Source organism: Oncorhynchus keta, chromosome 35 (assembly GCF_023373465.1).
Source record: "Oncorhynchus keta strain PuntledgeMale-10-30-2019 chromosome 35, Oket_V2, whole genome shotgun sequence".
Classification (NCBI taxonomy): Eukaryota; Metazoa; Chordata; class Actinopteri; order Salmoniformes; family Salmonidae; genus Oncorhynchus; species Oncorhynchus keta.
The window spans coordinates 25,656,309-25,683,668 of NC_068455.1; the positions used below are offsets into that span (position 1 = coordinate 25,656,309).

The following is a 27,360-nucleotide window of genomic DNA, read 5'->3' on the forward strand; positions in this document are numbered from 1 at the left end:
GGAAGTATGCACAGTGAAATACAGGACGGAGGCTGTTGCTAATCTCCTTCTCATCTCTTTCTCTCAAAACTACACTGAGATGTGTTCATACCGTGTCCACACCATTGCCGTTGTTGGCATTTGTCACATTATTCAGAGGTCCTGAAGTTTTGCAAATGTAACCACACCCAAATATTGAGAGTTTTAAAAAAGAGCCTCCACCTCCCATGTTGCAATCAGTAACACTACAAGTGAGGGTCTTTTGACACATAGGAAATCAGTTACCTTTCCCATGGAGGAAAAATGCACCACACATTTATTGCACATTTGTGCAAAGGCTTTAATCGCTTAACGGGCCGCCCCAGCCTCCTGCCTCTCTCTTGCCAAGAGGATCATTAGGTTGTGTGGGGGAATTTATTTTTTCCATATGTTATTCTTTACTGACCCATTAATCACAATTTGTACTCATTTAGTTTTTTTCCCATTATATTTAAACATATCCTCAACCCCCACAACCTTCCCCACCCTATCCCTATGCTGTCTGCACAGAACGTCTTCGCCAAATTCCGCTCTGAAAGAATAAAACGTCAATCCCTCATCAAATCTTTAAAATGGGGATTAATTTGTTCATTCTTAAATTAATTGGAATTTGGAATTTGTATTTTTCCTCCCGCTAAATCCCGACCACCATCACCATAGGTAGACACATTCTACACATTATACACTTCCTTCAGCTCTTTCTTGCCCTCTCATCATCTCGCCATCTCCTCGCTCATACCCTCTCTTTAATCGTAAAAGGTTATTGTATTTGACTGCTCGGCGCAAGTAGGGAAATGTTAACCTCTTTCTTCGAAACTTTGTTCTGGGGCTAGATTTACAGGATTATTTCAATAAAGTAGAGCTAAATAGCGTTCCAAAAAGATTACAGAAATGAGATCAAGATGTTTTTGGAATACTTCCCAACTTCGATTTCCCTTTGGATGGTCTTGTTTTAATGTTGTTTTCAAAGGGTCCTGAGTACTGCTAATTTGAGGATATCAGCCAAATGAAACAGTGAATATTACCATAACATGTTGTCCCTACATATGTTGGGGTGATCCATGTGCTGGTGCTGACGAAGGTACATGTGTACAGAGACATTGATGAACAATGCTGCTCTCATGTCCTTGATCAGGGTGATGGTGAAATAGATGTCATACTGATGTAATACTGAATACTAATGATGAACCTTGATCTTTGCAGACTGAATGGAAGGATGAAGCACAAGCTGGTCTTCCTCAGTGAGCACATTCCCAGGGACACTTGCCTGGTCCTAATGGGCCACTCCGTTGGCTGCTACATCATCCTGGAGATGTTGACGTTGGATCCTGAGCTGCAGGTGAGACCCCACTTTGGATTAAATACTATGGTAGAAGTGAAATTGTAGTGTAACGTCTATCTTATCGAGATTTGTCAGGCTTTAAAGCGGCAATCAGCAGTTGAAACAACAACGAATCGAACTACCCACCACCTTTTCCCTAAAACGACCCAGTCAGGGGAGAAGGGCCTTGGTGTAACGGCAGATCTCTTCTTCGTCTGAAGAGGAGTAAGGATCGGACCAAGATGCAGCGTGGTAAGTGTTCATGATGATTACTTTAATAAACAAACTGAACACTAGAAAATACAAAACAATAAATGTGAACATGAACGAAACCGAAACGGTACCGTGTGGCGACAAACACTCACACGGAAACAAACACCCACAAACCAACAGTGAAACCCAGGCTACCTAAGTATGATTCTCAATCAGAGACAACTAACGGCAACTGCCATACTAGGCCGAAACAGAAACCAAACATAGAAAAACAAACATAGACTGCCCACCCCAACTCACACCCTGACCATACTAAATAAAGACAAAACAAAGGAAATAAAGGTCAGAACGTGACAGTTGGTCACTCTGACAGAGCTCTAGAGTTCCTATGTGGAGATGGGAGAACCTTCCAGAAGGACAACCATCTCTGCAGCACTCGACCAATCAGGCCAGATGGAAGCCATTCCTCAGTAAAAGACACATGACAGCCTGCTTGGAGTTTACCAAAAGGAACCTAAAGGACTCTCAGACCATGAGAAACAAGATTCTCTGGTCTGATGAAACCAAGGTTGAACTCTTTGGCCTGAATGCCAAGCGTCACATCTGGAGGAAACCTGGCACCATCACTACGGTGCAGCATGGTGGTGGCAGCATCATGCTGTGGGAAGGTTTTTCAGCGGCAGAGACTGGGAGACTAGTCAGGGTTGAGGGAAAGATGAACTGAGGAAAGTACAGAGAGATCCTTGGTGACAACTTGCTCCAGAGCACTCAGGACCTCAGACTGGGGCGAAGGTTCACCTTTCAACAGGACAACGACCCTAAGCACACAACCAAGACAACGCAGGAGTTGCTTCGGGACAAGTCTATGAATGTCCTTGAGTGGCCCAGCCAGAGCACGGACTTGAACCCGACCGAACATCTCTGGAGAGATCTGAAAATAGCTGTGCAGCGACGCTCCCCATCCAACCTGACAGAGCTTGAGCGGATCGGCAGAGGAAAATGGGAGAAACTCCCCAAATACAGGTGTGCCAAGCTTGTAGCGTCATACCCAAGAAGACTGGAGGCTGTAATCGCTGCCAAAGGTGTCTGAACAAAGTACTGAGTAAATGGTCTGAATACTTATGTAAATGTGATATTTCAGTTTTTATTTCTTTTTGAAGTACAATTGCCAAGAAAAATCCTAAAACCTGTTTTTGTTTTGTTATTATGGGGTATTGTGGGTAGATTAATGAGGGGAAAAACTGTCTGGTGTATATGGGCCCTCTGAGCATTGATGTCCATCTAGTTGCCTCTGCTCTATGGCACCCTACTGTCCCGTGAGGGGGATAGGCTGGTCCCAGGGTGGTAGCTTGGCATGTTACAAAGTGCAGTGAGAACACTGCCTCAGCATGGGAGAGGTGCATGTTCGAGAAGGCATGTGAAAACATCCTAAGCCGAGATTGGACCCTTGTAACCCTCCCATTTCGGACGCCACGTTAAAGGTTAACGGATTAAATAACAAGAGAACTCGTCGTATTTTTCTGGGAGGCATTTCCTCACTCAGACAAGCTTTTCATCATTTTTACTTTCTATCTCTTATTTTATAATATGGCCTTTTCACTGTTTTTTTGTGTTGTTTCTCTTCTTGTTGGCGTTTCCTTCTCTCTGTGGGGTTCCTTCCTCTGTTCTATGTGTAGAGATCAAAATACAGAAGCATCGGCAACCGCTCTGTGTAATCTTAATTGCTATCTTTAACATTTTCCTCACAGAAATAGAGCTTAATATTATGTAGGCCTACAGTAGATCTGTAATAGTCAAGGCATGATCACTTATTTGCTGTCAAAGTGCTCAGTCTGAACACATTCAATACATAAAAAGCTAATTCTATCAGATTAATTTATTGGATCTCATTTTACCCAAATAGGCTAACATTTATGCATCAACTTTGAGCTGCATTAATCTCCCTTTCCATCTCTCATTGAGCTGGTACAGACATAGGATATTAATTGAACCAGTTTGCTACAGCAGGAAAATAATCCTGCAGCAACAGGAAATGTTCATTATTATGTAGATTATAATTAATGGACATTTTTGTTGGGTTTGATATATTTTTAATTCGGTCAAATCAAGTCTGGAAATTACAAACGTTTCAGAAATAAGAGTGAGGGCCTCCCGGGTGGCGCAGTGGTTTAGGGCCTGTACTGCAGCGCCAGCTGTGCCACCAGAGACTCTGGGTTTGCGCCCAGGCTCTGTCGTAACTGGCCTTGACCGGGAGGTCCATGGGGCGACGCACAAGGGGGCTTGGCCGGTAGGGATATCCTTGTCTCATCGCACACCAGCGACTCCTGTGGCGGGCTGGGTGCAGTGCGTGCCAACCAAGGTTGCCAGGTGCATGGTGTGGCTGGCTTCCGGGTTGGATGCGCGCTGTGTTAAGAAGCAGTGCGGCTTGGTTGGGTTGTGTATCGGAGGACGCATGACCTTCAACCTTTGTCTCTCCCGAGCCCGTACTGTAGTTGTAGTGATGAGACTAGATAGTAGCTACTAAACAATTGGATACCATGAAATTGGGGAGAAAAAGGGGTACAATTTTCAAAAATATATATTATAAAAAAAGAAATAAAAGAGTGATCAAATTAAGATTTTACATCTGTATCTCCTCAGCCCATTCTGTGGTCCAGCCGGCTCTGCCATATTATTTTCTACAAAAAAAGAATGAGCAGAAAAATACTTCCTTTCCCACTGAAGATTGCAGGCTGCCAAGAAGCAAACACAAGCGATTATGTCCTGTAACGTATGATGTGTGATAATCAGAAACTCCTGTTCCGTTGTGCCTCAGGTATTTGTGTTGGAATAATGGCTTGCCTTATGGGTTGGGGCACCGGCACGGCCGAGGTAAGCGGTGGCAGAGTTTTTAGTGTACTTACTACTTACCAACGGAAAAGGAGGCTGAGTTGAGCTTGTAGCAGGGACCAGTCTAGGGTGAGTTTGTACTTCCAGAGCACAGCATCTGGCACGCTGCTTGTCCCTGAAAAGGACATTGGGTGTAAGGGCTGATAAGACTGTCTAGGTTATGCCCTGGGTTCTCTCCAGGTTCACTAGGCTATAGGTTTGGCCTTGTGTTTTTAACGTCATGTTCATAGAGGCTTTGTTTGGCATCTGACACAATATGAAGTATAAATACTGTTTGTGTGCTAATATAATGCGTCATATACACACTTAGTGTTCAAAACATTAGAAACACCTTCCTAATATTGAGTTGCACCCCTCATTTTCTCATCAGCCTCAATTCGTCGGGGCATTGACACTACAGGGTGTCGTAAGCGTTCCACAGCGATGCTGGCCCATGTTGACTCCAATGCTTCCTACAGTTGTGTCAAGTTGACTGTACAATTGAAGTTGGAAGTTTACATACACCTTATCCAACTACATTTAAACTCAGTTTTTCACAATTCCTGACATTTAATCCAAGTAAAAATTCCCTGTTTTATGTCAGTTAGGCTCACCACTTCATTTTAAGAAAGTGAAATGTCAGAATAATTGTAGAGTGATTTATTTCAGCTTTTTTCTTTCATCACATTCCCAGTGGGTCAGAAGTTTACATACACTCTATTAGTATTTGGTAGCATTGCCTTTAATTTTTTTAACTTGGGTCAAAAGTTTTGGGTAGGCTTCCACAAGCTTCCCACAATAAGTTGGGTGAATTTTGGCCATTCTTCTTGACAGAGCTGGTGTAACTGAGTCAGGTTTGTAGGCCTACTTGCTCGCACACACTTTTTCAGTTCTGCCCACAAATGTTCGAAAGGATGGAAGTCAGGGCTTTGTGATGGCCACTCCAATACCTTGACTTTGTTGTCCTTAAACCATTTTGCCACAACTTTGGAAGTATGCTTGGGGTCATTGCGAATGGGCCTTCCAAATGGACAACCAAGCTTTAACTTCCTGACTGATGTCTTGAGATGTTGCTTCAATATATACACATATTTTCCTACCTCATGATGCCATCTATTTTGTGAAGTGCACCTGACCCTCATGCAGCAAAGCATCCCACAACATGATGCTGCCACCCCCGTGCTTCATGGATGGGATGGTGTTCTTCGGCTTACAAGCCTCCCCCTTTTTCCGCCAAACATAACGATGGGCATTATGGCCAAACAGTTCTATTTTTGTTTCATCAAACCAGAGGACATTTCTCCAAAAAGTACAATCTTTGTCCCCATGTGCAGTTGCAAACCGTAGCCTGGCTTTTTTTATGGCGGTTTTGGAGCAGTGGCTTCTTCCTTGCAGAGTGGCCTTTCAGGTTATGTTGATATAGGACTCGTTTTACTGTGGCTATAGATACTTTTGCACCGGTTTCCTCCAGCATCTTCCCAAGGTCCTTTGCTGTTGTTCTGGGATTGATTTGCTCTTTTCGCACCAAAGTACGTTCATCTCTAGGAGACAGAATGCGTCTCCTTCCTGAGCGGTATGACGGCTGCGTGGTCCCATGGTGTTTATACTTGCGTAGTATTGTTTGTACAGATGAACGTGGTAACTTCAGGCATTTGGAAATTGCTCCCAAGGATTAACCAGACTTGTAGAGGTCTACAATTTCTTTTCTGTCTTCGCTGATTTCTTTTGATTTTCCCATGATGTCAAGCAAAGAGGTACTGAGTTTGAAGGTAGGCCTTGAAATACATCCACATGTACAGTGCCTTGCGAAAGTATTCGGCCCCCTTGAACTTTGCGACCTTTTGCCACATTTCAGGCTTCAAACATAAAGATATAAAACTGTATTTTTTTGTGAAGAATCAACAACAAGTGGAACACAATCATGAAGTGGAACGACATTTATTGGATATTTCAAACTTTTTTAACAAAACAAAAACTGAAAAATTGGGAGTGCAAAATTATTCAGCCCCTTTACTTTCAGTGCAGCAAACTCTCTCCAGAAGTTCAGTGAGGATCTCTGAATGATCCAATGTTGACCTAAATGACTAATGATGATAAATACAATCCACCTGTGTGTAATCAAGTCTCCGTATAAATGCACCTGCACTGTGATAGTCTCAGAGGTCCATTAAAAGCTCAGAGAGCATCATGAAGAACAAGGAACACACCAGGCAGGTCCGAGATACTGTTGTGAAGAAGTTTAAAGCCGGATTTGGATACAAAAAGATTTCCCAAGCTTTAAACATCCCAAGGAGCACTGTGCAAACGATAATATTGAAATGGAAGGAGTATCAGACCACTGAAAATCTACCAAGACCTGGCCGTCCCTCTAAACTTTCAGCTCATATAAGGAGAAGACTGATCAGAGATGCAGCCAAGAGTCCCATGATCACTCTGGATGAACTGCAGAGATCTACAGCTGAGGTGGGAGACTCTGTCCATAGGACAACAATCAGTCGTATATTGCACAAATTTGGCCTTTATGGAAGAGTGGCAAGAAGAAAGCCATTTCTTAAAGATATCCATAAAAAGTGTTGTTTAAAGTTTGCCACAAGCCACCTGGAAGACACACCAAACATGTGGAAGAAGGTGCTCTGGTCAGATGAAACCAAAATTGAACTTTTTGGCAACAATACAAAACGTTATGTTTGGCATAAAAGCAACACAGCTCATCACCCTGAACACAACATCCCCACTGTCAAACATGGTGGTGGCAGCATCATGGTTTGGGCCTTCTTTTCTTTAGCAGGGACAGGGAAGATGGTTAAAATTGTTGGGAAGATGGATGGAGCCAAATACAGGACCATTCTGGAAGAAAACCTGGTGGAGTCTGCAAAAGACCTGAGACTGGGACGGAGATTTGTCTTCCAACAAGACAATGATCCAAAACATAAAGCAAAATCTACAATGGAATGGTTCAAAAATAAACATATCCAGGTGTTAGAATGGCCAAGTCAGAGTCCAGACCTGAATCCAATCGAGAATCTGTGGAAAGAACTGAAAACTGCTGTTCACAAATGCTCTCCATCCAACCTCACTGAGCTCGAGCTGTTTTGCAAGGAGGAATGGTAAAGAAATTCAGTCTCTCGATGTGCAAAACTGATAGAGACATACCCCAAGCGACTTACAGCTGTAATCGCAGCAAAAGGTGGCGCTACAAAGTATTAACTTAAGGGGGCTGAATGATTTTGCACGCCCAATTTTTCAGTTTTTGATTTGTTAAAAAAGTTTGAAATATCCAATAAATGTCGTTCCACTTCATGATTGTGTCCCACTTGTTGTTGATTCTTCACAAAAAAATACAGTTTTATGTCTTTATTTTTGAAGCCTGAAATGTGGCAAAAGGTCGCAAAGTTCAAGGGGGCCGAATACATTCGCAAGGCACTGTACACCTCCGATTGACTCAGGCTAATTGACATCATTTATCAGAAGCTGTTTAAAGGCACAGTCAGCTTAGTGTATGTAAACTTCTGACCCACCAGAATTGTGATACAGTGAATAACAAGTGAAATAATCTGTCTGTAAACAATTGTTGTAAAAATTCCTTGTGTCATGCACAAAGTTGATTTCCTAACCGACTTGCCAAAACTATAGTTTGTTAAAAGAAATTTGTGGAGTGGTTGAAAAAACAAGTTTTAATGACTCCAACCTAAGTGTATGTAAACTTCTGACTATATCTGTATGTCCTTTGGGTGATGGACCATTTCTTGATGCACATGGGAAACTGTTGTGTGTGAAAAACCCAGCAGTTCTTGACACACACAAACGCGTGTGCCTGTTACCTACTACCATACCACATTCAAAGGCACTTCAATCTTTTGTCTTGCCCATTCACCCTCTGGATGGCACACATACACAATCCATGTCTCAATTATCTCAAGGCTTAAAAATATTATTTCACCTGTCTTCTCCCCTTCATCTACATGTATTTGAAGTGGATTTAACAAGATTGAAGTGGATTCAATGAGGATCATGACTTTCACCTGGTTAGTCTGTCATTGAAAGTGTACGTGTTCCTAATGTTTTGTACACTCAGTGTACATGCCCCAGGTAAATCATTTTCCTACATTTTATTTAAATTTGAAATATTTAAGTTGGACAAAAGTCACTTTCATTTTAAAAAATAATGTTTTTCTGACATAATTACTAAATGTTTAGTAAATACAGAGTTGAGTACATAATTATTAGTTATTTCACCCCTTGCAAAGTAATATAATCTGAAATCATGTAAAACCAAATTGACACATGAGCACAACTCACAAACATATGTTCAGTAGAGGATTAACAGTATAATAAACACACGTTCAGTAGAGGATTAACAGTATAATAAACACACGTTCAGTAGAGGATTAACAGTATAATAAACACACGTTCAGTAGAGGATTAACAGTATAATAAACACACGTTCAGTAGAGGATTAACAGTATAATAAACACACGTTCAGTAGAGGATTAACAGTATAATAAACACACGTTCAGTAGAGGATTAACAGTATAATAAACACACGTTCAGTAGAGGATTAACAGTATAATAAACACACGTTCAGTAGAGGATTAACAGTATAATAAACACACGTTCAGTAGAGGATTAACAGTATAATAAACACACGTTCAGTAGAGGATTAACAGTATAATAAACACACGTTCAGTAGAGGATTAACAGTATAATAAACACACGTTCAGTAGAGGATTAACAGTATAATAAACACACGTTCAGTAGAGGATTAACAGTATAATAAACACACGTTCAGTAGAGGATTAACAGTATAATAAACACACGTTCAGTAGAGGATTAACAGTATAATAAACACACGTTCAAGAGGATTAACAGTATAATAAACACACGTTCAGTAGAGGATTAACAGTATAATAAACACACGTTCAGTAGAGGATTAACAGTATAATAAACACACGTTCAGTAGAGGATTAACAGTATAATAAACACACGTTCAGTAGAGGATTAACAGTATAATAAACACACGTTCAGTAGAGGATTAACAGTATAATAAACACACGTTCAGTAGAGGATTAACAGTATAATAAACACACGTTCAGTAGAGGATTAACAGTATAATAAACACACGTTCAGTAGAGGATTAACAGTATAATAAACACACGTTCAGTAGAGGATTAACAGTATAATAAACACACGTTCAGTAGAGGATTAACAGTATAATAAACACACAGTTCAGTAGAGGATTAACAGTATAATAAACACACGTTCAGTAGAGGATTAACAGTATAATAAACACACGTTCAGTAGAGGATTAACAGTATAATAAACACACGTTCAGTAGAGGATTAACAGTATAATAAACACACGTTCAGTAGAGGATTAACAGTATAATAAACACACGTTCAGTAGAGGATTAACAGTATAATAAACACACGTTCAGTAGAGGATTAACAGTATAATAAACACACGTTCAGTAGAGGATTAACAGTATAATAAACACACGTTCAGTAGAGGATTAACAGTATAATAAACACACGTTCAGTAATTAACAGTATAATAAACACACGTTCAGTAGAGGATTAACAGTATAATAAACACACGTTCAGTAGAGGATTAACAGTATAATAAACACACGTTCAGTAGAGGATTAACAGTATAATAAACACACGTTCAGTAGAGGATTAACAGTATAATAAACACACGTTCAGTAGAGGATTAACAGTATAATAAACACACGTTCAGTAGAGGATTAACAGTATAATAAACACACTTTCAGTAGAGGATTAACAGTATAATAAACACACTTTCAGTAGAGGATTAACAGTATAATAAACACACGTTCAGTAGAGGATTAACAGTATAATAAACACACGTTCAGTAGATTAACAGTATAATAAACACACGTTCAGTAGAGGATTAACAGTATAATAAACACACGTTCAGTAGAGGATTAACAGTATAATAAACACACGTTCAGTAGAGGATTAACAGTATAATAAACACACGTTCAGTAGAGGATTAACAGTATAATAAACACACGTTCAGTAGAGGATTAACAGTATAATAAACACACGTTCAGTAGAGGATTAACAGTATAATAAACACACGTTCAGTAGAGGATTAACAGTATAATAAACACACAACTTTACTGCCCCACCAATTGGTTGTGTGTAATGAATTTCGAATTTAGTCTCTGTTTATGAAATGACAAGGAAGAACGAAACCCCATCTCGCCTGTAACTCTCACCCTCTCAGCCCAGATCTCATCCATCACAATGGTATAAACACATTAGTCTCAGTGTGTATTCAACAGGAGCCTAAGCTTCAGATAACACTAAGCCTTCCATATTAATTTGCAGTTCAACATGGCAGATATCGAATACATCCAGCCAACTAATAAATCAAGGTTTGCAGATGGTAGCTTTCACCTTTATTCACCTGGTCGGGTTGTCATGGAAACACTCAGTCTGATCTTCCTGGCAGCACCATCCGGTTCTCCTTACAGGCACAGAGAACTGAGTAACAAACAAAGCACTTTAGAAGCCAACTCACTTAACCCTATCTCTTTCCAATCTCTGTACCTGTCATTTAGACACATGCACCATCTCACATTGACTCAACAACAGATGGCTTTCCGTATTGCTTATACAGTAAGTATGTAAGTAAGGAGTCTCTGGTGATTCTCGAGTCAGAGGAGCCTTCTTAATCTAAATCATTTTCAGCTTTGGGGCTGGCAGGTCTAACTGGAATTCCATTGATGTGAAAGACAGGTTAGACCCTGTTGGCTCGAGAAAGCCATCAGATCATGTTGTATACATACAATATGACTCTAAAGAAACCAGCTGCCTCAAAATGTGTTTAGCATGGCAGCTCTCTCTTCCTACCACCTTTGACCACAAGGGTTGTTGTAGTCATAACATTGACTTTAAATGGCAGAAATGGAGAGGGTTTTATCCTGACACTGGGCACAGCACAGCAGGTTACAATGAGCCAAGCCTGTCTTGTTTGAAGTGGCAAACCTCACACTGTTTCCACAGTGGCACGTTGGTTCAATAAAGTGTGGCCTACGCTGGCTCTTTCTGGCTGCCCCGCACTGGAGTAAAAGCAGTAATTCACGTTAGAATGATGCCACCTGTTAGAAGACAATGGTCTCTACTGTACTTTGACATCGGTCTTCCCCGAGATCGTTGTCCAAGGCCAAGACTAAGAGCACCGCTGCCAAGAGACGGCATCTTTGAATGGCAGGGAAGGCCAGATTCAAACCGGCCTGTTGAGTATTTATGCATTTGTTTACTGCCTGCCTCCATGTCGAAGGTTTATGCTACTGTGCAAGTACTACTGGGGTTTTGGTTGCCCAAGATTCAGAAGCAGACAGTGGGGTGCAGTAGCAGGGAATAGCTGGAACACTGCTGGAGTGCAGGCATGAAGAGCTAAAAGCCTGAGGGGTCAGGGGAAATATGCCACAGGAATGTAGCCTTGCAACCCACTGCAACAGGGGGTGCTAGAAGCTGTGAAAACAGTGGACACAAGTAGTTCAGGGGCCATATCAGTGTAATAGAGTGTATATTTTAGTCTACATTTATGTGGGTTATTACCTGCAATAGATCAATACTGTGTGTTCTGTGTGCATGGGGTTAAACTTCCTCTTCACTGCGACGGATTTCTGTCATATGGATTCTGGAGAGGTCGTTTTTGAGATCAGTGTAGATCCACAATAATACTTTCCTGTGGGTTGGGGCTGGTTTGGAGATTACATAGCCTAATACAGAAGCATGTCTGTACTACGAAATACATTCCCAAAGAGATTTATTCTCAAATATTTTATTTTCTCTGTTAAGCTGTGTGCAATAAACTGACATGCATGATTGTTTCTGACAATTTGATGTTCAGATGAAAGGAATTAAATAAATCTATCATGTGCACAACTGCTGCTCAACTTAAAAATCTATGTGTAGCCTGCTGTAGCTGCTGGCAAAGTAATTCAAAGCCTATACTTGATCAATCAGATGAGGATACAACTTTCCATTGCTACCAGTTTTGCTATGTAATGTTGTCATTCAAACAATCAGACAACCCCATAGTAGAGTAGTTTACCTATTTACCTAGTCGGCTTGTTGTTGTGTGTTCTATGCAAGATAAATATGCCTCTCAAGCCGCATTAATGTTGCAAGAGTCATAGGGAGCAAAACATGTTTTCTGACAAGCAGTTATTGCACAACAATTCATAATTCAATCCCTGGAAAGCACTTTTGAATGCATTTTTGGCCTTTGTAAAAAAGAGGGTGGTCCCAGTTTTCCATTGCTATCACTTTTTCCTTTACTCCTTCAATTCTTTACTCCTTCAATTCTTTACTCCTTCAATTCTATACTCCTTCAATCCTTTACTAGTTCAAACCTTTACTCCTTCAATCCTTTACTCCTTCAATCCTTTACTCCTTCAATCCTTTACTAGTTCAATCCTTTACTCCTTCAATCCTTTACTCCTTCAATCATTTACTCCTTCAATCCTTTACTCCTTCAATCCTTTACTAGTTCAAACCTTTACTCCTTCAATCCTTTACTCCTTCAATCCTTTACTCCTTCAATCTTTTACTCCTTCAATCCTTTACTCCACATATGTCAGAGTCAAGGCCCGCGGGCCACATCCGGCCCGCGAGAAGGTTTTTTACGGCCCCTGGGATGATCTTGATTTATTATTAGAACCGGCCCGCAGACCGCAGCAAGCCGGCAGCCCGCAGATCTTTTACACGCACCAATACTACATTTCCCACAATGCAACGGTGACGCACCGAGCAGTAGGCTGCTTCATTTCAATATTTATTGGCACAGCAGTTGTCAGCATCACAGTAAAATTAACTTTCAGATACCCATCAAAAATGGCAAAACGGAAGGTGGACACTGAGAACCGGGGTTTCAAACAAGGTGGGAGTCGGAGTATTTGTTCACGGAGGTAGCTGGAAAACCTGTGTGTCTTCTGTGTGGAGAAAGTGTGGCGGTACTGAAAGAGTATAATCTGAGACGACATTATGAAACGAAACACGCGGACAAAAACAAGAATATGGACATGGAACAAAGGGTACAAAAGGCAGAGGAATTAAAACGAGGCCTCAAATCTCGACAGGCTCTGTTCAAAAAGCCAAATCACAAGGCCAGGCTGCTGTCAAGGCCAGTTTTATTTTGGCAGAAGAGATCGCTAAATCAGCCCGGCCATTTACGGAGGGGGATTTCATCAAAAACTGCATGATTAAAGTTTGTGACGAAGTTTGCCCAGAAAAAAGGCAACTCTTTTTAAATGTGAGTCTGAGCAGAAACACCATTGCCGAGAGAGTAGACCAGTTGTCCATCAATCTAAAAGAGCAGCTTGTGAAAAAGGGAAAAGATTTCATTGCATATTCCTTGGCTGTGGATGAGAGCACCGACATTTCTGACATTGCCCAGTTGTCAATTTTCATCCGCGGAGTGGACTCCAGCCTAAGCGTGACAGAGGAGTTTTTGGCTTTACGTCCTATGCATGGCACAACTACGGGGCATGATTTGTATGAAGAGGTGTCAAGATGTGTAAATGAGATGGAGCTGCCTTGGGAAAAACTTGTGGGTTTGACAACCGACGGAGCACCTGCGATGTGGGACACAGGAGCGGACTGGTGGCGAAGATACGGGAAAAGATGCAAGAGGAAAACGCGACAGGTGAGCTGACAGCTTATCATTGTATCATACACCAGGAAGCGTTGTGCGGTAAAGCCTTGAAAATGGAGCATGTAATGAGCATCATCACGCGCACAGTTAACTTTATCAGAGCCAAAGGTTTGAATCACCGCCAGTTCAAGGCATTTCTGACGGAGTTAGAAACGGAGCATGGTGATTTGCCTTATCACACAGAGGTGCGATGGCTAAGCCAGGGAAAGGTGCTTCAAAGATGTTTCGAGCTTCGTGAGGAGATTTGTCTGTTCTTGGACAGCAAAGGGAAAGACACAACACAACTCCGAGACGAAATGTTTCTGTGTGAAATGGCTTTTCTGTGTGACATTACGAGTCATCTGAATGCAATGAACTTGCAGCTGCAGGGTCGGGATCGTGTCATCTCTGATATGTACAGTACAGTGAAGGCATTTAAAACCAAACTGACTCTGTGGGAGACGCAGATGCGGAAAGAAAATTTGAGCCACTTTCCCAGCTGCCAGACCATGAAAGAGAAGCTCTCTACCAGTGCGTTCCCGAGCGCACAGTTGGCTGATAAAATAGGTATGCTTGCCGCTGACTTTCGACGCCGATTTGCTGACTTTGAAGCACAAAAAGCAGGTTGGAACTGCTCGGTAACCCATTTGCTGTTGACGTGGAAAGCTCACCACCAAACCTCCAAATGGAGTTGATTGACCTCCAATGCAATGATGCACTGAGGGCAAAATATGCGGCAGTGGGTGCTGCGGAGTTCGCCCGTTTCCTCCCCGACACAATGCCCCAGCTGCGCATCCAGGCTGCTCAAACGTTGTCTATGTTTGGCAGCACATACCTGTGTGAACAACTGTTTTCTTTGATGAACTTGAACAAAACATCACACAGAAGTCGACTTACTGCTGAACACCTCCACTCAATTCTGAGGATTTCCTCAGCTCAGAGCCTTACCCCGAACATTGATGAACTTGTGGAAAAGATGGGACACCACCAAGTATCACCCTCAACCTCAAACAAGTGAACATTACTGTGCAATCACATATTTAGAGTTTTTACTCAGTTCAAGTTTAAAAGTTAAAGTTTAATATTTGTTTTCACTGCATGTTACTTCTCCTTAAACAAAGTGTTGTTTTTGATTAATAGATTTTTGCACTTTATTTTATTGTATTTCAATCCAATTATATTTGAAAAATATTTCAGTTGAGTGGATGATAGAAAATTGCTATTATTGTTTTTTTCTTTGAAGTAAATTTAGCCCACTTTTGCTAAAATAGAAAATATAGGCTACTGATGGTGCCTTGAATACCGGTTTCTTTCATTTAATGTTCATGTTATGGGGATTTTTATATAAAGGAAATTTGTCTTTTGTGTCTGTTGAAAATTAAAGATTACTGACAGAGCCATAACAAAATATTGCTTTATTTATCTGATCATATTGGAATATATTTGTTAGGTTTTCAGTAGGTTCAATTAGGTTCACTAGACTATATGCGTCATTTAAAATTTTTTCAATGAACATTCGAACAGTCCGGCCCTCGGCTTGTAGCTAAATTTTTTATTTGGCCCTCCGTCCATTTGACTTTGACACCCCTGCTTTACTCCTTCAATCCTTTACTAGTTCAATCCTTTACTAGTTCAATCCTTTACTCCTTCAATCCTTTACTCCTTCAATCCTTTACTCCTTCAATCCTTTACTAGTTCAATCCTTTACTCCTTCAATCCTTTACTCCTTCAATCCTTTACTCCTTCAATTCTTTACTCCTTCAATCCTTTACTCCTTCAATCCTTTACTCCTTCAATCCTTTACTCCTTCAATCCTTTACTCCTTCAATTCTTTACTCCTTCAATTCTTTACTCCTTCAATTGCGCGAGTGGCATCATTTACAAACGCAGTTACACCCGGAGTTTCAACCATGGTTTAGAAGCCGCTGCGCAACATCAGTAATGGTTTGTTCGGGAACGAACAACCCTTTTTGAACAAGACCTTTTTGGTGAAAGAGCCTTTTTATTTGCCTCCCTGATTTGCATACTGTTACTATTGCTTTTTGAGCTCCGGACATTGATTAGTCGCAGATGAGTTATAAAATATTTTTCTGAAGATGGTAATTCCTCAGTGCAGGAACAATATAGGGAGGAGAGAGCCTCATTCTAGTCCACGCAATTTTTTTTCAGTGGGTTAAATTTAGTCTTAATTTTTTTTTGCAGGCCATCTAATAATTTGGTTAGGTACAAATATATTTGGACTCACATTTCATGACCTGACATAATAGCTTATGGGAGAGAACTTACTATCCAATTCTCTAGCAACAGCTCTGGTGGACATTCCTGCAGTCAGCATGCCAATTGCACGCTCCCTCAAAACTTGAGACATCTGTGGCATTTTGTTATGTGACAACTGCGCATTTTAGAGTAGCCTTTTTTGTGTGTGTCCCCAGCACAAGGTGCAACTGTGTAATTCATGGTCATGCTGTTTAAAAAGCTTATTGATATACCACACCTGTCAGGTGGATGGATTATCTTGGCAATGGAGAAATGTTCACTAACAGGAATGTAAACAAATTTGTGCACAACATTTTAGCTAAATAAACTTTTTGTACTTATGGAACATTTCTGGGATCTTTTATTTCAACACTTTACATGTTGTGTTTATATTTTTGTTCAGTATATTAAAAAAAGCACGAGCTGGCGCACACCCAATAAATTTACTGTGAACTTGTATATGGAGTGGCACTCTCTTTATTTATATTTATAGTGTTTAGTGTGTAAATACATTTTTTCCCAAGAGAACTAAGCAAGGGGACTGGAATTGGCCAAGCTCGCAGTTTAATAGATGTACAGAATGATCCTCTTTCCCTAAAAGTATTATAGTCGTGACTTTCTTACATGAAAAGGGAGGTTAATTTGGACCCAGACAATCGATCTGAGGTCGACTTAAGTTTCAGTCATGGGATTTATTTTAGCTTTAACCCCTGTTTGTGCTTACAGTATGTACATTCTAAATTCTATTTAGACTGAACTGTGTTTTTAATAGGCTACATTGTTATTTGTGATTTAGCACTGTTTGGAAGAACATTGGATATGATATACCAAAACGGTGATTTCACTGGTGCCCCCCACTGACTTTATGTTCCTCTCCAGGGGTCCATTATCAGGCCAGGCAGACAAAAGCAGATTGGCAGAGAAATAAAGATGGACACAGTGGAAAAGCACTTTTCATCTAAATAAACAGAAAAGTGCGAGGGAAGATATGTTTATCTGAGGGGGTGGGGTTATTGGATCTCTGGACCTAATTTTGGATGTAGAGGAAGAAGATGTATGACATCTAGCTTATAGGCTATGTGTTGTCAAGCAGGGTAACTGACACAACAACCTTCCGTTTCGTCTTCTGTATCCTCCGGAACTTGGAAATTGGAACTTGTTCTAATCAGAAGGAATCTGCTGCCCACCTCTTTAATAATACCTTTCCTGATTACTTTAATCAGAATACTAAAGTAATGCATTTCTAGAAAACTGGCAAAATTCCCAAATTCTGGTGTAGTGAGGCTCCAGTTACGAGGAAGTTGATATTCCGGTCCACACAAAATGCCACATCCTTTTCTCTTCAGTGCTGGGCCCTAACCTGAGGCAATGATCACGCTGGTCTGCTGGTCCACATTCACTCTCTTTTAGCACCCTGCCTTGAACGACGGCATGAAAGAGGGAAAGAAAGGAAATCCAGCGTGGAATCAACGTTTCTAACTGGAGAGTAGAGTTTCCTGTTAAAGAGAATTTTAATATTTTACAGCCCTTAAATGTGTCTATAATGGTGTTAATAGCCACATTGTTTATTAACAGCCTTTTAGTGCAAGGGAGGCATTAAGCCAAAAGTGAGGAGAAGGGGATGGGGGGGTATACAGTACATAACCTGCATCCGACCCACACCTGGCACTATAATATTGGGACCGCAGAGCAACCCGCCGTAAGGAGAGACTGCTATCGCAAACCAACCATGTCGGCATAGAATTCAACAACGACCAAGTCGCTAACCACTAATATCATAAATATTATAAAAGCCAGAAGCCTATACCTTCCCATGAATGTGCCTACTCTAGTTCGTGCCACTCTCAAATGGCAGTAAAATTACTTGATTTGAAAAAGGTTGAGAATCCCTGTGATAGCCTAAGCAGTTGTGATAAATCTCATGTGGTGATTAATAGTAATTCACAAGTATAATGCATCTTTGAATTTCCCTTAGAAACTATGGTGTGATGACAAATGTTGGCAAGGCGTCAACACAAGCCGCCTGGAAAGATGTCTGGTTTGGGATGCCCTATGGCTGGGGGTCAGTATTGAGTAGCTTGGATGAATAAGGTGCCCAGAGTAAACTGCCTGCTACTCAGGCCCAGAAGCTAAGATATGCATATTATTATTAGTAGTAGATTTCGATAGAAAACACTCGGAAGTTTCTAAAACTGTTGGAATGATGTCTGTGAGTATAACAGAACTCATATGGCAGGCAAAAACCTGAGACAAAATCCAACCAGGAAGTGGGAAATCTGAGGTTTGTGGTTTTCAAGTCTTTGCCTATCCAAGATACAGTGTAAATTTGGTCCGATTGCACTTCCTAATGCTTCCACTAGATGTCAACAGTCTTTAGAACCTTGTTTCAGGCTTCTACTGTGAAGGGGGAGCGAATGAGAGCTGTTTCAATCAGGTGTCTGGCAGAAAGCCATGAGCTCAGTCTTGCGTGCGGCCGTGAGAGCGACCTGCATTCCATTGCATTTCTAAAGACAAAGGAATGGTGTGCTTTTTCTGTAAAGCTTTTTTGAAATCTGACACGGCGGTTGCGTTAAGGAGAAGTATACCTATAATTCCATGCATAACACTTGTATCTTTTATCTATGTTTATGATGGGTATTTCTGTAAATTGATGTGGCTCTCTGCAAAATCACCGGATGTTTTGGAAGCAAAACATTACTGACCATAACGCTCCAATGTAAACTGAGATTTTTGGATATAAATATGAACTTTATCAAACAAAACAAGTCCTTAGAGTGTCATCTGATGAAGATCATCAAATGTTAGTGATTCATTTTATCTCTTTCTGCTTTTTGTGACTCCTCTCTTTGGCTGGAAAAATGGCTGTGTTTTTCTGTGATTTGGCGCTGACCTAACATAATCAGACACTGTGGTGGGATTAACAACAAGTTTATCTTTAAATCTTTAAAATTATCTTTAAAATGGTGTATAATAGTTATAATACTGAGATTTCTGTTGTTTGAATTTGGCGCCCTGCACTTTCACTGGCTGTTGTCATATCCCGTTAATGGGATTTCAGCCGTAAGAAGTTGTTTAACGTACATTTTTTCCTAGGTGCTCAAACTGCCCCAGGTGTTTTTCTCTGTATGGCAACGTTTTATCACACTCCTTATTCATGGTTTGACTTCTTCAAAGTCAGGTTCTACTACATCTTCACTAGGCTCAGAACATGTCACATGAAAAGATGAGGCGGTAGTTACAAATGGAAATGGGTTTTCCTATGGGACTGAGTTATCAGTACCATAGTACCCTACTAAGTCTTTGTCACCATTTTTTTGGGTGGATGCTGAAACTAAGAGGGTAACGTGTTTTGTACCCCATCTCAAACGTTGAGTGACTGGAGACATGGGTTGGACATGGATAGAAAGGTTTCTAATGCCTTTTAATGGATATGTGTATCATTAATGCAGCTCAGCATCTGTTCAGTGCCTTACAGCAGGAGTGTCTAAGTCAAATGTTAGGACTGCATATTGGTGATGGAAAAACATTGTTAAATGTTTATGTAGCCTATATATCGCTGCCACTCCCGTATGGACTCGAGAGAGGCGAAGGTTAGGAGCCGCTCGTCCTCCGAAACACAACCCAGCCAAGCCGCACTGCTTCTTGACACAAAAGCCAGCCGCACTAATGTGTCGGAAGAAACACCGTACACCTGGCGACCGTGTCAGCATGCGTTGCGCCCGGCCCGCCACAGGAGTCGCTAGTGCATGATGGGACAAGAACATCCCTGCCAGCCAAACCCTCCCCTAACCCGGACATATTGTGCACCGCCCCATGGGTCTCCCGGTTGCGGCCAGCTGCGACAGACCCTAGACTCAAACCAGGAACTCTGGTAGCACAGCTAGCACTGATTTAGACCACTGTGCCACTCGGGAGGCCCAACTATGCATATCCAATAAACAGCGAGTAGCAGCAGTGTAAAAACAAAGGGGGGTCCATGTATGGTGCCTGCCACCGGTTATGAATTTGATGTATAATGACTAAATGACGTATACATTTAAAGTAATGATAGGACTATATCTAATAGAATTCTACCCTGTCTCTATTTAATGATGAAGAATGTTTGTCCATAAGAAAAAGGAACTGTGGCAGACAACTTGTGACCACTGTGGAACTGATAACAGGGAAGGAAGTCTCCCCATCCAGGGAGGGGGGAAACCTTGGGCTTGTAGTAGATTGTATAACAGGTGGCAGGATGGGATAAGCAATGTATGAGTAAGAGAAGACTTGTTAAATATATTGTTATTGTCTGAGAGGAGGAGGGACATTTATGACAAAATGAGATGCAGGGTAGTGGTTAGAGTGTTGGACTAGTAACTGGAAGGTTGCAAGTTCAAATCCCAGAGCTGACAAGGTACAAATCTGTCTTTCTGCCCTTGAACAGGCAGTTAACCCACTGTTCCTAGGCTGTCATTGAAAATAAGAATTTGTTCTTAACTGACTTGCCTAGTTAAATAAAGGTAAAATAAAATTTTAAAAAATAAATAAACCAATGTACAGGAAATGATAAGCAGAGCGCTCGTAAATAAATGTTGCTGACTATTGTAGACTGGCCTCTGTCTGTTTGATTTTAACAAGAACCTTACAAATTCTTGGTAACAGACCAAGTAGTTTAATTGAAGTTCAGTTTATGATCATTGAGAACATAATTCTCTTAACACCGGTCTGCTCGCTTTTGCCAGTTATTGTCAGGTATGTGGATGATCAGGACTTTATTCAGAAACGTTTCTTGAGCTACTTTGATATTTGTATTTTTTATTTAACCTTTCTTTAACTAGCCAAGTCAGTTAAGAATAAATTCTTATTTACAATGACGGCCTACCCCGGGTCAAACCCTAACTCATTCTTATGTCTTTTGTCTAACTGTTTTTTTATTGTTTTTTTGTCTTTCCTATCAAATCCTGTCCTGCCTTCAGTAGAAGAGTTCAGCTGTTCTCCAACACCATCCATCCAAGATGAGCCTGTCCTGCACTGAAGCATATGAACACCTCAACCCCTGTCCTACACTTAAGTCAAGCCTCTGAACACCTTAACTCATGCGTCATACCCTCATTCAATCACTGCTGTGATCCCTTCCCAACACTTTGTAAGTAGCCCTCTCATTCCCATGCCCCATAATGTTGTACTATAAGTGTATTTATTAAATGCTTTAGGTTGAAATAATTAGTATTTGACGATTTGTGAAAGCACGCGTTGTCGTCTCAGTGCGGTCCTCTCTGTGGGTCTCTATACCGTGGGTCTCCCATCCTCCAATCAAGTCACCAGCCTCCACTGACTTACTTAACCCAATAATCTGGCAATTGCATTGACTGCATTAGCGAGCAGGTTATACCAGCGGGGGACTAAAATGTCCCTTGAGCCTCATGTTTGACCCCTGCTCTAGAGGTCCTAAATACAATGGAGAATATTGATGGCTTGTTGACTGCTTGGGTGGGCTCTGGCAAATTTTCTATCTGGATTGTTTTCATCTGCCTGATGGGAATATTACATTTACAAATGAATAAATAAATACATTATGAGACATTTTCATATGCCTTTGTTGTTCATCTAGATGACGATGGTGTTTCTATAAAGCAATAAAAACCTCTCATTACCTTCCTCTGTCTTCAGGATTATAGATTAAATGGTTAATTTCACCATAAGTGTGCTGTCACCAATCTACCTGTCATCCCCACATGAGTTCAGCTGGTCCAGCTTTCCATAACTGTACTTTCCACCTGATGTCACTTCCCAGCCGAGACAGCTGACGCACGTAGACATGACACCATATGCCATGGAGACTGGAGAGTGAGCCCTAGGAAGGCTCTATCCTTCCCTATCTCCAGCCCCCTCTTTCCTAGTCAGAAAACCGACAGAGCAGGCGTATAGCAGAGAGTGTGGGCATACATTATGAATGGATCCTGAGGAGTCCCCAGGCTATTGCTCTCTTATGAGGTGCAAGAGAGGTACGTGAGGAGAGCTTTAGTGCAGCTCTTAACCCACACTGTCACTTAACAACCGCGGCAGGGCTGCACAAGGCTGTCCACACGCTCCGTGGCCAGGTGGCTTGCACACCAACATTTTACGACCGGGGGAACACCTGCTTTCTAACAGTGCGCTGGGTCTGGCCTGGCACTGTGTGGCATGTCAGCCCATTGGACCTCGTTAAAGAGGGTGTTAGGGCGAGCTGGACGCCACTGACCAAGTTCCATGCTGTTCCCAGAACCTTCTGTGAACCTCCCTTCTCTCTTTCCTACTCCTTTCATTTCTCACCTCCAGAACAATTAAAAAGGAAGGTAATATATCTATAAAACGACTAAGGCTGGAAGGTTTAGTCGTTGACAAATTGTTCCTGTTTCGGAAAACCATTTGGTTTCCTTAGTTCCAGGGTAAAGCTGGTCATCTGAGCTTGTGTGTTCTTTACCAAATGTTTCACTGTGGCAGGAGTTTGACTTCAGGAGTTGACTTCAGTAAACCCGTGTGTGTGCATGCGTGCGTGTTTTCTTTCACAGAACAGACTGAACATTCATTCACAAGTGAAGTGTACGTGTCATGTTGGTTCCATCTTTGGTGCAGAACATGTAAAACATTAACCTTCCTGCTCTGTCACATTTAGCGCTCAGGTGTTTAGAAATCAGCCCCTTTCACTGTGACATCTTAAGTCCACTCCGTCTGTCCATCCTCTCTGTCCCCACAGCAAAGCAGGTTCAAGGACTGTCTGACCTGTCCGCAGGGGGCGGTCGTGTGTGTGTGTGTGTGTTGTGATTCTGGATGGCCAGAGAGCATCTGTGTCCCTTTCTAAGAAGCTGCCATCGTATGTGGCTCGTTTCAGCTAGTTCTATCTTGTTCTTAATACCATGTCTTGTTTGGAGGTGTTTTGAATGAGTCACGTTAGCTAACCAACAACTGTAACAATGTATTTGAGAGACAACAATTGCTCATTGTGGAAATGTATTTGTTTTCAATAGACATTGGAGACAAAATATTTTTTTTTTATTTCACCTTTATATAGATAACAATCTAAGCCAACCCTGTTTTGCCTCATAGTTGAGCACGTATCGGTTTGATTACTAAACAACCAGCCCGCCTTTAAAAAGAAATCTATAAATAAAAACTTGTGTAGGTGTGTTAGAGATAGATGAAGAGTAAAATGTGTGTCTGTGCATGCGTGTGGTTGTCTAGGTGTGTTTTTGTGTTTGTTTGCGTGTGTTATTAGTGGTTATGTCAGTTAGTATTTTTTCAGTGTTTAACAACCAGCCTCTTCCTTCCGCATTCTTTAGAACATTCCTCTGTTCCTCTGGAAGATGAGCTGCTTCCCATCAAAACTACCTCTGTACACATCAAAGCTCACCTGTGTCCCTCTGTGCACCTCTTTCTCTGTCTCTTTCACGCCCACACATACTTCATTTTCTGTCACACTACCACATATTGGTATCTTTCAACAGCTTCATTAATCTATAGCTACAAGGCTACATTGGTAGGTAATACGTTTTAATCAGTCAACTGTAACTACATGTGATTTTTATTTAATCGTTCTTTAGGGTAGCCTAGTGGTTAGAGCGTTGGACTAGTAACCGGAAGGTTGCGAGTTCAAACCCCCGAGCTGACAAGGTACAAATCTGTCGTTCTGCCCCTGAACAGGCAGTTAACCCACTGTTCCCAGGCCGTCATTGAAAATAAGAATTTGTTCTTAACTGACTTGCCTAGTTTTTTTTTTTACCTTTATTTAACCAGGCAAGTCAGTTAAGAACAAATTCTTATTTTCAATGACGGCCTGGGAACAGTGGGTTAACTGCCTGTTCAGGGAGGAACAAAAACAAGTTATTCTTTACAATGAAGTCCTACCCCAACCTGGACGACGCTGGGCCAATTGTGCGCCGCCCTATGGGACTCCCAATCACGGCCTGTTGTGATACAGCTTGGAATTGAACCAGAGTCTGTAATGACGCCTTTAGCACTGCGATGCAGTGCCTTAGAACGCTTCGTCACTCGGGAGCCCCTAAAGTAATTATTTATCATGGTAGGGCCATAAACAATAACTACTAATGCTGCATATTATAAGAAAGTTTCAAATCTCACCTTTCTGGTTAATATAGTTATAAATTGCTGAGGTGTAGTCACTTTTGAGGACACAATACAAATATGATAAAAAATATGAAGATTTTTATGATTCATTTCCTATTCAACAAAGTGGTATGAATAAGGCTTGAAATGACTTATATGCTTTCTAAATATAGTATAATCAAATAATAAAACAACTACCATTTTACTTTCCTTATAATTGTAAAATACATATTTGGATGTTTGGTGTTTGGAAAAAAAGTGCATATTTTCAGAAGGTCTCTCTTGATCAAAACATCTGACCACACTGCTGTAAACATCAGACAGAGCTCTAGCTTGGCTCCGTGAACTTGTTAGGAACTTGCCTTTCGTCTCATATTAATCTTGTCTCTCTTTTTTTTTCTTTTTTTTTTTACCTTTATTTAACCAGGGAAGTCAGTTAAGAACAAATTCTTATTTTCAATGACGGCCTAGGAACAGTGGGTTAACTGCCTGTTCAGGGGCAGAACCTTGTCAGCTCGGGGGTTTGAACTTGCAACCTTCCGGTTCCTAGTCCAACTCTCTAACCACTAGGCTACCCTGCCGCCCCTATGACAAACTAAAAGTTTAAAATCTATGAATTATTTTAGATTACTTTGATAAAGTTAGATTTATAACTATCTTTGAACATGCTAGAGTGACGGAACCAATCTCGCCTGCTGGGCTATGATGTAAGGATTGCGGGCACATGTCAGTTGCAGTGACGTGGGGTTCATGCAGGAGTTGATGGTCCGTCAGACGAGCGAATGAAATAGGAAGCTTCAAGTGGTGTTAGATTTCACATCCTACTTCACACAGGCAAAAGTGTCCATGAGAACCAAGGCTACCGCTCAATGCAAGCTATTTTGATCTACGGTGTCCATAGATTGATGTATAAGTGAAAATCAGTTGGAAGCGGTACCAGAAACACGCATGTCCCTTAAACAGGGGACTTTACATTAAAGTATTGCCGAAGCAGGCCATGAAAATGGAAGATTAATGTTAATTGTTTTTCAATGATAGGGAAAGCCTCTAATGAATGCCACACGTTTCACAGCAGTAGATCACTGTTAAAGCACGCTATTATGTTATCTCTGAAGTACAACATGTGGTTGCTTCCCCCGTCCCCCTCCCCATGTCAAAACAGCAGCCTTTCTTCCTACTGCCCTGTCGTCAAGGGGATACCTAAGTATTTTAGTGAGTTTGTTTCACTCACGTTGGAGGACGGCATTTCTCTCTTCCTCTCTCTAACACTCTCACTCTCTCTTGGCCCCTTTTACCCCTAAATCTAGACATATCCCTCCTCCACCTCTCCCCCATCCATTCCCTATGTCCCCGATGTACTCCTTGAAAAGGTGTTAAACCTCTGGGTCCCCATAAGGATCTCTGGAGCTAGTTAATCAATCCCTGCTTTGAACTGGTAAGAAAAATACAATTCCAACAACCACAAAGGATGCATAGTAAGTCCACATCCAATCTGTGGGCCTTGCTCTCTCTGGGTCATAGACTGGCTGTTAGGTAGAGGTTTATCACTTCCAGCCTGCTGCTGGCCAAACGGGCAGGTGTTTCCTGTTTCCTAATACTGGTGTTCTGACACATGTATTTTCTCTCTTTCTCTCTTGTTCTCTCTCTTCTTTTATTTGTTCTCCATCTCATGTGATCACATGCATTGCCCATGTCACGCCCTCTCTTTTCCTGGACATCTCATCGCTTTTACCACTTTCACACACGTCCAACAGTATATTTCTGTCTCTCCAACTGTTTTGTCTTTAATGCCTTTGCTCCGCCACTCAAGCAACTCCTTCTTCACATAGTGCCCCCTGGCAGCACTAATGTAGCATAACATAAGAGCTGCACACAACTTTTAACTCTAGTCTGAATGTTGGAATAATAGATACAGTACCTGCACATTGTCAACACGTTTGGGAAAAGATCTAAAACCAAATTCATTGTATTTATTAAAACATGATGCCCTAAAAGTTCCATAGTGCATCTTTAAACTGAAGTCATTAAAAATCTGAAGACCGATAATGGTCCATAAATGTCATGGAACATCTATGCTTCTAGATTTATTGTAAGACACACAGACTAACTGAATGCATAGGAGAATGTCCCAAGAAGGAGGTTTAAGTTGGGTATGACTAACATCCTTTCTTCTACATGTTCTTGTGCAGGTGGTGAAATCCGTGATGCTGTTCCCCACCATTGAGCGCATGGCGGTGACCCCTCAGGGCAGGCTGTTGACCCCGGTGCTGTGCCACCTGCGCCTATGTAGCTTACCTGCCCGTCTTCCTCCTCTCTCTGCTGCCTGCAGTATTCTCTTCTATCCAGTAATCACTTCCCCAATAAAACTGCATCTGAATCTCATATTGTGTTGCGGCACTGAATCAGTTGATACACGTCATAATTTATCCAGTCTTTTGAAAGAAGAAATTAAATATCTCTGTTTTGGCAAAGGAAGCCCTACATTACTGTAGCATCAGGAAATACAATGTTTGTAATTAGGTTTACATAAAGCAAAGCTAGTCCCAGCCAGGTGTGGCTACCAAGAGGAGGATGGCATATTTTACTGTCAGAGATTAGATATTATTTATTACAACTTCTAGAATATATCCCCTCTTAATTTGCCAGATGATGGCTGGGGATTTGGGTATGAGTGGAAGTAATTAAGACAGCTTGTAGGAGAAGGAGAAGAGCCGGCCATCCCTCATTCCTGCATAGAGCGGAGGAAAGCAAAGCCTGGCTCACTCGCTCTTTCTGTCGGATTTGAAGTGTGCTATGTTTTCCTCCTCAGTCTGTCCTGGGAGGGGAGAGATTGATGTTGTGGCGGCCCGAGGGCCTGTGCCAAAAAAAACTCTCTCTAGCCAAGTAGCCACGCTGTGTCTCAGCCTCAGAAGCTTCTTCCTTCTTTCTCCCTC

At 41.5% G+C, this 27,360-nt stretch overlaps 1 pseudogene; it reads left to right on the plus strand.

Annotated features, from left to right (window-relative positions):
- Nucleotides 1-1,201: 1,201 nt before the first annotated feature.
- Nucleotides 1,202-27,093, plus strand: LOC118369069 (lipid droplet-associated hydrolase-like; annotated as a pseudogene).
- Nucleotides 27,094-27,360: the final 267 nt, after the last annotated feature.